This window comes from Mus pahari, chromosome 7, assembly GCF_900095145.1.
Source record: "Mus pahari chromosome 7, PAHARI_EIJ_v1.1, whole genome shotgun sequence".
In the NCBI taxonomy this organism is placed as follows: domain Eukaryota; kingdom Metazoa; phylum Chordata; class Mammalia; order Rodentia; family Muridae; genus Mus; species Mus pahari.
The window spans coordinates 40,957,859-40,969,379 of NC_034596.1; positions in this window are offsets into that span (position 1 = coordinate 40,957,859).

An 11,521-nucleotide genomic window follows, 5' to 3' on the forward strand; every position below is an offset into this window, starting at 1 on the left:
GGAAGAGCAGTCGGGTGCTCTTACCCACTGAGCCATCTCACCAGCCCTGTTAAGTAATTTTATATTATTTCAACTTTTTATTGTAATTAAGTGCAACATTTTTTGAACATGACCTAAAATAAAGTAAGCTTAACCTCAAATGGCATAGAAAAAAAAATCATGATCTTCCCATGTTAGAAAAAGAGATTATTTAGCTATAATTTTAGAAATAACTGTCTTCTCTTTGTAATAAAATTTTATTTCCTAAACACTGTATATGAATTCCTGAAATAAAGCTGAATGTAACACTAGATTTAACAAGTTGGTCGCACAATGATAACTTTCCTGTTTCCTGTTATGTACATGAGAACTCATTATACTATGAGCTCTGTGCATACTTTTAAAATCAAAAAAGTATTTAAACATATTCATCAGAAAATATTTTCATTTTACATAGATGAAAATTAAGTCAGATCATTGAAATTTGGTCTAGTCATAAGTAATACAAGCCAAAGATCTCCTTAAATCAGAAAATATTATTAAAATTCATATTCTGTATTCTAAGATTCATATAATGATATGACTCTTATATTATAAAATTCACTCTTTGCCTCTTGAGTGACAACACTCTTTAGAAAAGAGGTCAGCAGAATAAGGCTGAATTGTTGTTCATTTTATTGCATTGAAGGTTTCATATTCTCTTCATGTTGAACATTTAGTGACTGTATCGTAGTTGCTATTTAGGAAGTCAATGAGTATTAAGGTCAAGTAGTCTAATATTAACAAATATACTGAAAATCCTAGCAATCACATTGAGCATGCAATTAACAGTATTTTTTATTATTATAAATTTTTAGATTATGAATATAATGTGGACTGAAAGAAAGTTGTTAATTTTCTCATTTATATTTTATAAAAATAAAGTTCATTATAGTTAAATCAGTATAGAAATAAGTTGTCCATATGGAATTTTATTAAATTTTTCTACTTAACATTTTAATAGATTGTTTAGGGAGAAAATATCACTTTTTCAATTAATACATTGACACACTTATTTTCAGGTGAGATATGACTTGCTTCATGGTTAATTATTTTAAGCTTGCTTTTCATGTTTTGTTATGTGATTAACCTTTGGAACCTGTAAGTCTAAATAAAAATATCTTAACCCTCTTTGGTTGATTATATTATTGTTCAAAATGTCTATATTAGCTATAGTTCATAGATAAAGAACTGTACCAAGCTATACTTCTTAGATAAAATTTTAATTGAATTAATTAGTAACAATTCTAACCATGTAGGAATATAACCAACCAGGTTAATAAATTGACCTTAAAAATGGGACAGAATATATGTTTATTTTTAAATGTTTTTTAGAAAAGTCAGGCCATGGCTATATTAGAATATCTGTGACAATACTTTTGTCAAAAGTAAGCCAGGGTGAATAGTTGACATTTCCACCTGTTTTTCAGCAAGGTGTTTTTTTCAGAGACTCTCCTACACTATAGGTTGGTAAGATTATGGCATACACATCCAACTTAGCCTCTCTACTGTAAGTTCTAAGGAAGACAAAATTGACCTCACTTTTTAACTACAGAAGTTCAGACACATTTTAGTATTTCTGAAAATTAAGGAGATAAAACTTTATATTGAACAGAATCTCAGTGCAGGAAAAAAAGACTTATTCTTATTTCTTATTAATCAAATTCCTTGAAAATCTATGTATTATGCTTTATTTTAGAGCAGTTATTAAACAAAAATCAGAGATCAACTAAACATACCCTATTAACACAAAAACAAGACAAAACAAAACATAAAGCATAACGCACACATGCACACACATACCAAAACAAAAAAGAAAAAAACAAGCAAAACAACAAACAAACAAAAATAATAAAAACTATATAAAACAAACAAACAGACAAACAAACAAACAAAAACCAACAGAAGAACAAGTAAGAGAAATTTTAAAAATTCAAGAGACAGAAAAGGAAACAAAAATTTATAGATAAAGACTAGATGAGAAAAAATTCTTTGGGTATTGAAGACAATCCTTACATTTTCTAAATCACCAAATTATGAAAACAAAAGAAAAACCCATGTTTGTCTTTCCTCTTCCTCATCATGTGGCTTTAGTCAGATGCCTGAGACATTGCTTTTAGATGAGCATCCATGTGTGTGAGATCACTCTGTGACTTCTGTTGGGTTTTTTAAAGGGTGATAATTGTACTTTTTAAGGCAACAGACTACATTTTCAATTAGAGTCTAATCTAAAATTCAGACTCCAAAAACACCTTACAAAGCAGACTCTTTGAAATTGGAAGCTTATTATACAGTGAGATCTCAGTCCAATTAACATTGAAAAGTGACATTATTTTAGGCAACATTTTCCATCTGTCTGAAAAGCAACATGGCTGCAATTGTGTGCATGCGTGTATAAATATCTCTGTATTTTGACATCATCTCAGAAACCACTTCATTACTGCAGGAAGAAAAGGAAGTGCTCTAGGAAATAATATTAATATTTTTAGATAAAGCTATCATCCCACAAGAAACAAGGAACAACCCGTGTGCAAATAATCAGGGCTGGGATTGGAAGTATGGTCAACAGCTATCACACAGACCAATAAGATATTTTATATTAAATTGGACTGATAATATAGTATATTGACATCGCATAGTTACATAGACAAACTAACAATTCTATAGCTTGGAAAAAGATAGTTATTTGGAGTTTGAAGTTCTAAAATTATGGGCCCAAAGATGTAGAGTAGGTGAAATTGAAGCATTTTCACAAGATGCTGAGAAGGACAGCTTTGGTGGCTGACATTCAATTACAGTTGTCCCTTGAAATTCATGGGGCATTGGTTCCTATTAGATATTACTATCTGTGAACATTACACTCACTTATGTAAATATATGCTACACTTATGAAACCCTCAGTAAACTTTAAATTATTTCTTGTTTGTTTGTAAACAACATGGTACTGTGTTACTTCCTATTATACTAAATTGGTTAGGGGAAAATGACTAAAACAACTCTGCGCATTTAGTACTGATGGGTTTAGTTATCCATTCATAGTTTCTTGAACCCTGAGGAACACACAGATACCAAAGTTCAAGTGTACATATACAATAAGGTTATTTAGAAATATAAATCTGTGCTAGAATTAGAGCACACAGTATAATTGTCAAGGTGAAATTAAATAACTTTGATGTAGTGGTTGAGATGAATCAAATAGCTTGGCAAGAAGTAACAGTATCTTAATAAATGGACTATCATTTTTCCCTAGCTCTTAAATCTCCAGAAATAAAAGAGAGATAGCAAGTATCTGGGAAAAAAATCATTAAAATGTATTCCTGCATTTTATTTGATGGTGAACTTTGGGAAAGTGTCTATTAATCTCTTCTGTGAGTTTTGGTTTCTGGTTTTCGCTGCAAATTTTTTTTACTATAGCCCTGAATAGCAGAATCTACCCACCTACTCCTGAAATAAAGACTATATAAAAAGTGAATATCTATTATTGATGTGGGTCACTAGTAGTTTTTATCTAAACAATTTCAGCTTGCCACTCCCCCCATCAAGGGGTGCTAATATGCGAGCTGTTTTTATGGAGTCAGGAGATGTAGACCTTGCAGTCACCTGTGAGATCACAGCCTCACTCCCTATTCACCATAAAAACCCATCCTCCTCTTATGGCTCCTTCCTCAGAACCTGCATGGAATCTATGTTTTCACAGTAAGCCTGTTGAGGGTGGTAAATCTATTTTCACTTGCTTGCTTTGTAAGTGACAATTCATTTTCACCAAAGTATGGCATTATTCTCTCTTAGGATGATGTCAACACACAGATCAACTTTTGTGTTTTCTATTCAACTTTATTTTATTTAATTGATAATAAAATTGTTTATCATACACTGAAAACTCATTAGTTGTTTGTAGATGTTTTTGAAATGTATTTCAAGGTAGGCTCAGCAAGATAAAAATTCTCACCCTCAGGACAGCACTGCTGTGAGTTTTTGGTTATTTCTTTTACCATCACCAGTTATTACCAAGCTTTTTGTTCCCCCTCATATAGTAGGTAGCTTTATTCAGGATCCTCTAGTATTTTATATATGCTTCAAAGTTACAATTTTCTTCAAATATTTATCTTCTTAATTATTTGGATGACTATAGTCTGTCTTGGTTCACAATTCCCATATTAAGCTCCAGATGGAAAATTTCTTTTAAGACATCTCACATTAGGCTTTTAAAATTAGCTACTATTTCCATATGAGCATGTCAGAATGTCTGATGGACTCCAGATGAGTAGCCTGGTGAAGGCCAGTTACCATAGCACTGCCAATTGTTTATGAAAGTACAGCTTTCCCTCTGGTCTCCTCCACTGATGTGAGGGTTCAAGCTGTTCATTGTTTCTTTTTGTATCTTCTACTTTTTTCTGGTTATACTATGGAATCTCAAGTAGCACTGGGTTGGAATAGGTCACAAGAGAATCAATTGACTCCACTGATCTTAGTGACACTTGTCAGATAGTGACATTAGCAGCTTGGTTACTTCTTGCTTCAGGGGGGTCACTATATTTTTTTATAACCTTGGCAGTGGAGGATCTAAACTCATAGGGGAAGTCAAATAGCCTCTACGAGAGCCAAGGTTTCATCTTTGTCTATAATGTCCTTTGTGCCAGCAGTGAAGAACCCTCTTTTCTTGTAGATCATACCATGGACATGTGTAGTAGCAAAGCATAGCAACTGTCTATATATATGGTAATAGAACTTCTTTATTCCTCGTATGAAAGCCTGAGTTTTAGCAGTTGATTTTGGTCTCTGGGTCAAGGAATCTAGCCATAAGGCTTGGGATCAAATTATTTCAGTTAACAAAAACTACTGCAGATCCCCACACACCTGGTTCCATCTTTTATGAAAGTGCTTCCATCCATGTAGAGTACTGTATCAGGATCTTTCAGGGCCATATCTATTAGATTTGGGAGTATTCATTTGGAGCACCATTGTTACCTGAGGACAGTTATAGATGAGCATATATAGGCCATAATTGAGCAAGAAAGGAGTAGGTTTAATGGTGGTAGGTTATCAATCTAGGATGGAGCATGAACCAGGAGTAGGCCCTAGTCCTAGATCAGATGGGTATTAGACAGTCAACATTCTGGTGTTCTTCCAAGGAGGGCCTCAATATCAGATCTGTTATGAGTATAAAATCCAGACCCAGAGTTACCTTGTTTATTTCTTTTACTAGAATACTGGTAGCTGCCATAGCTCTTAGACAAGTGGGCCATCCTGAAGTTACAGGGTCCAATTATTTGGACAAGTATGCCATAGGATGTTTCTTCATCCTAAAGTTTGGGTTAAAATCTCTTTGCAATGTCTTTTATTGACACACAAAAGGTTTTGAAACATCTGGAAGTATAAGGCTGGACCTGAAGTCAGAGCTATTTTTAAAACCTCAAATATCTTTTGTTCAGTCTCAGTCCAGATTAGGGGCTCAGTGCACCAATTTGTTCTGGTATACAGAGGCTTTGCTATTTATGCAAACCCTGATATACAGAGGTGGCAATATCTATCCACACCTAGGAATTCTTGAACCTGTCTCTTATTTTTATGGGGTTGGAATTTGAAAGATGGCCACAACCCTACTCTGATTCAGGCTCATTTTTGTCTCCCCTTAGTGATAGTAAGGATAGGTAGCTTCTCATGTACAAAGCTGGGCTTTATTACCTGACAAGAGCCTAGAGCATCTAACTCTTGCATCAATCCCTCAGTGAAACTTTTACAATCTGTTTCCATTTCAGAGGCTAGGAGGAGGTCATCTACATAGTGTAAGGGTAGGGTAGCAGAGAATTTCTGATGGAGGACCGAAGAAAGTCATTATCTACATACTGTAAAAGTAGGGAGGCAGGGAATTTCTGATGGAGAAGAAAGTCATCATTTAATACTTTGTCAAATATAATTTGAGAGCTCTTAAATCCTTGGGGCAATCTTTCCAAGTAAGTTGTACATGTAACCTCCCTATGGATCTTTCCCATAAGGTAACAAAAAGGAAAAGTCAGAAGCAAAGATGTGGTGACTCATCTTCGTTAATGGGAGGCTGAAGAACACATTTTTTCAGGTCCAAGGCTGTGGTACACCTGTTTCTCTGAAGGAATCAGACTCATGAGTGTGTACGGGTTTGGAACCATAGTGGGAATGATCCTGACACTCTTACTAACTTCTCTTAGATTGCTGGCAGGTCTATAATCAGAAGCCATATGTTTCTTCACTAGCAGAAGAGGTAAATTCCAGGGTAACCAGCAAGCATCATGATGCCAGGAAAGAATGACTGACTGAGTAGAGTCATGGGAGTCAAGAGAACATGAAGCATATTTGGAGCTACTATGTTTATGTGGGAGAGATACTATAGAAAAGGGTACCTGGGGTTAAGACCAGAGGTGGAGTTACTACTCATTCAGGACATTGCATAGGGGTAGTTCTTCCTCCTCTGGATTGATGGATAAAATTTTGTGTTTCCCCTTTGTGGATTAGTTATCATAATTTTGATAGTGGCTTTATGGAAATAGATCATAAGCTATAGAGTAAGTTGCCATAATAAACTTAACCATACTAATCAGAATGACAAGGAGTTCCTACCACCATGAACCACACTGCTTGGGCCTTTCTGTGGTCTCATGTACCCGCAGGAGAAGACCACTAAATATCAAAAGAGATTTTGTAGGTAGCCTTTTTAGAATGGACTCAGTACTCTATCTCCCTATCTTTGTATGCCTTCTGAAAATAAAGAAACATTCCATAGTAGAGATCTTTTTCTTAATAGAACTGCCCATAGTTTCTCTTTCTGGATCGCATTTCACAGTGAAAAGTGAAATATTAATTGAAAAAGGTAGAAACAGACAGGGAAGAAACAAACAATAATAACAAAGAGACAAATTAGTGGTGACTACCTCTCATACACCTGGACAAAGGGAATCATGACATCTCACAAGGATCCCTGATTTGGGTTAAGCAACCAGGTCTGACCTCTCATATGTGTCCAAACAGAAGGTGCCTTAACCAGACTTACCTCTGTAGGCGGCAGACCAGATGACTATCACTGAAGAAAATTTAGACAGGGATTTTTGACAGGTATGGACTACCACAAGTACTGAGTTCCTTACTTGGTGCCCTGTGGAGTACCTCAGGTTGTGCACTTCCTAGAAGAAAGTACACAGCCACTGCAGTCACTTCCCACACTGAGACATGGAAGTTGGTCTTACTACCTAGAGTCTTACACAGATCTCAATGGAAGCTACAAACATTAGAGGGTAAAAACCCAGAGACCACTCAGTATGAACAATGTTTAAATTGAGAATCTGTGTTAGATCACTTGCCATTGATTGGAGAGAAACACTTCTCATGAAATATTCCTGAATGCAAGTTGCTTGGAAATTTTAAAGAAAAAGAAGACAGAAAAATGACTTCCAGGTTGACAATTGCAGGAGGAAGCAAGCAATCTTAACAAAAGTCAAGAACAGAAAATTAGTTGGAGCATTGTGACCCTGAATAGTTTCTAGAAGAGTACTCAGTGCTTTTCCAAGGGAATTTTAGGTCAAGGGATAGAAACCAAAGATAGCCTCACCTGAGGCAAGATGAAGAATCTTCAATTTCTAAAAACAGATTTAAGTATGATCAACCTGAGTTCTGCAGCAAACAGAAATTAATTTGCTCTGACCTTATAACAAAATGGATTCCACTGTTAAAGATGGAGTCAGGTGGGTCCATCATCATGTTTCCTTTACTTTTTTTTTCTAAAATCCTTCTGCTCCTTAATGCTGTCTGGGTACTGGAAAAGTATCTTTTATTCACTAGATAGAATTGTCTTTTCAGGAGCTTACTGCTGAAGAGACTAACACACTATCTAGGTTTTTATTTGTTTGTTTTTATGTTTGTTTGTTTATCTTGTTTTTACTGAATTCTGGCTGGTTGCTTCAACTCAGTTGTTCTGGATTAAAAGTCCTCTCCAAGATGACTGATTCAATTATCTACTTGGCCTCAAACTAACTCTGGCAATCAATTCTAATCTGGCTCCTTTTTATTATCTGGCTTCTGTGTCTTCAACTATGTATAGCTTATTATTTCTATAACCTGTCTCTTTAAAAACTGTCCTGCTAAAATCCTGCCTCTGAACTTAACCAAACACAACATCATTGCTTGAACTAAACTGAATTTTACCAAACTAAACTGCCCCTCTGGCCCTGCACAGTTACTTCAGTACCCTTTCTTTGCTGTTTGTCCTTATGAAAGTTGGTTACATCCTATGTGTTATTGGTATTCCTGGTTGTCAACTTGACTACTTCTAGAAGTAACTGAAACCCAAACATGGAGGACACACCTGATAGGGATGTTTGCTTAATTTGAAGTGAGAAGATCCACTTCTAATTTGGATTTTTGAGGTGGAATCACAGCTTCAATCTCCATCATGAAGCAGGAAGACACTTTTAATCCAAATCATTATAGCTGGGAAAAATCCAACTCCAATCTGAGATACACCTTCTGGTGCAAGTCTATTTAAGTATGTGGAAGAAGAAATGTTTTGCTTTTTGCTGCTTTTTCTTGTTTTGCTGGAAAATCCATTCTTTCATTGGTGTTAGATTTAACTTCTTTGGGATTGCAGTGCATACTGAAGACCAGTTGAGACATTCACCCTCATAGAGATAGCATCAATTGGATTCTCAGACTTTTCCATTCACAGCCAGCTATTGTTAGAATAGGTAGATCACAGCCTATAAGTCATTCTAGTAAATCCTATTTCTATAAATAGACAAAAAAAATCATTCAGTCTGTTACACTAGGCAACCCTGAGTAAAACAGTACATCTTATCAAATTTCACTAGATTACTTGCAAATTATGTTCTTGTGAAGCTGTAACGCATCTGACAAAGCATTAAGTATCTACAAAAGATTTGTGATTCCATAACAATGACTATAAGGACATATTTAACCTAAGGATGTAATAGTGGCACACATCTCATGATAGTAACACAACACTTCCAAATTTGACCTCTTCAATGAGAAGGAATTTGTTCTTGGTAATGAAAACCTGACCAAATACACTGGGATAGTGAAATTATGGATTTTGGAGGAAGAAACTACAACCATCACTTTACTAAATCTGCCTGATCTTCAATTACATTCAAAATATTCATTGTGATAATCATAAGGAAGTGTAGTGCTTATCCCTCATCCATGAAACTTCTCTTCACAAAGAAAACCACAATCAATCAAAATGCCTAGTTGTGAAGCCCAGTTCTAGTAGATAAAACTATATATAGTGCCTATACCTATGGTTTAAGTATCATTGTGGGGGAAGTGGGTGGAAAGTTTGTAAGAGCCTAAAATATAGATATATACATAAATATACACTTATATATTTAACCACAGTCAAAGAGAAAGAGGAAATAAACTAGAGAGAGAACAAAAGAGAGATAGCTCAGAAGGTTAAATGGGCAAATGGGAAAATGACCTAAAAAGACTATAATTGCAAAAACAATTAGTATTGTCTTTGGCAAACCAAAGAATACACATGGTGGGGCTCATGGCTCCAGCTACATATGTAGCAGAGTATGGCCTAGCAAGTTATCAATGGGAGGAGAGGTCCTTGGTCCTGTGAAGGGTCTATGCCCCATTATAGGGGAATGCCAGGTCCAGGAAGAGGGAGTGGGTGGGTTGGGGAGCAGGGAGATGGGAGCGGGGATAAGGGGAGGGGAAAAGGGGTCTTCAGAGGGAGACCAGAAAAGGGGATAACATTTGAAATGTAAATAAAGAAGATATCTAATAAAAAAGAAAATAAATAAATAAGTTAATTAATGCATATTAAAATGAATAGTTATTGAGTTCTTTTGCTCAGAAAATAAGTCTATTTTCACTCACTTATGCATTCCTTAAATCATTTCTGTCAGTATAAGCTTATTTCATATTTGCATTTTAATCCAATCAAATGTTATTCATTTTGCTGCCAAGTTTCTTCCAGCCTTCACTCCCATGGGGAATGTATTCATCATGTGAGCCTATTAAAGCTGAAATTGTGTCTTCCTTTGAATCTTTGAATTCTTTGCAGAAGCTTTACAAACATGTTTTCAATATCACAAATAACTTGCTTTGGTTTTAATTAGAAGTAAGATAATCTATATATTGAGTTGCAAATAATGGAAATTTTGCAGTAATTAGCTTTCCAATCGATGAACCAAGAGTTTCCCTCTATTTATATTTTTGATCAATTAGTTCAAGCATTTCAACCACTATACTTTGTTACATTCACATACATTTCATCTTTGGCTCCATTGCATGAATTGCTATAGTTTTTATTTCCAATTCCATTTCTTTTTCAGAGAGATGATCGAGTATAATTAACTTGTTTCATTTGTTATAATGTTCTGTATTTTAGTTAGTTCTAGGAAAACTCTGTAAATTTTACCCTACTGGGGCATGGAATTGTAGGGAGATAAGAAATGTGGGAAATATCCTATAATCTTATTACATCTATCACTGGGTAGTATGCCCATAATCTTTGATTTTAGCAATTGTTCCTCCAGTGACACAATTGAAAATTTTCCACCATATATGACAAACAAACCCAAACAAACAAACACCACCTAGAATGTAATTGAAGCTTCTCCTTCCTTCAGGTGTATTAAATCTGTGATAATATATTTATTTCCAAGAAAGCAGCCTATTTTTCTTTGAATGGAGGACACTCTAGCCATAGTTCATAGTAAAATGTTTGTTTTTCCCTTTCTACCGTCAGAGATAGTAGAATCTTTCTTTATTATTTACAATGATAAAACTAGTGAGATTCCTCAAAGTAGAAAAAAATGTGGGGGTTTCTGAGGCCCCAGAAGTGCCCAACATGATGCCAGAAACAATAAGCCTCCAAAAGTTTGTGAAAATCAACACTTATTTGTTAACTCATTTATACCCAGGTCTTTCTATTCCTGGTTAACAGATAATGGCTTCTACTCACCCTGGATTTCTCTCTTATGATATCTTAGTGGTCCTGATATGAGCTATGACTTCAGATCACACAAAAGTAATAGATACGGTATTGACTCTTAGATTGACACTTACAGACACAACAGCTGGCAGAAGGACTGGAGAAGCAGAGGGGGATTGCAACCCCATTGGAAGAACAACATAGGCTGGCCTGACCACCCAATTCTCCCATAAACTAGAGCACCAACCAAGGAGTGTACCTAAAAGGATCTTTGGCTACAGATATATATGTAGTAGAGGGTGGCCTTGCCTAACAGCAATGAGAGGGGAGGTCCTTGGTTCCAGGGAGGTTTAATGCCCCAGAGTAAGGGGATCCTGGAATGGTGGGGTGGGAGAGTATGGGTGGGTGAGGGAGCACAGACATAAAGGAGGGGTAGAGCAGATGTGGGATGGGGGGTGGAGGAGGCTAACCGGGAAGTGGGATAACATTTGAGATGTAAATGAATGGAATGATTAATAAAAGTGTTTTTAAAAGACAGTAAAAATAGTTACCCTGTTTTCAATAAATATAAGT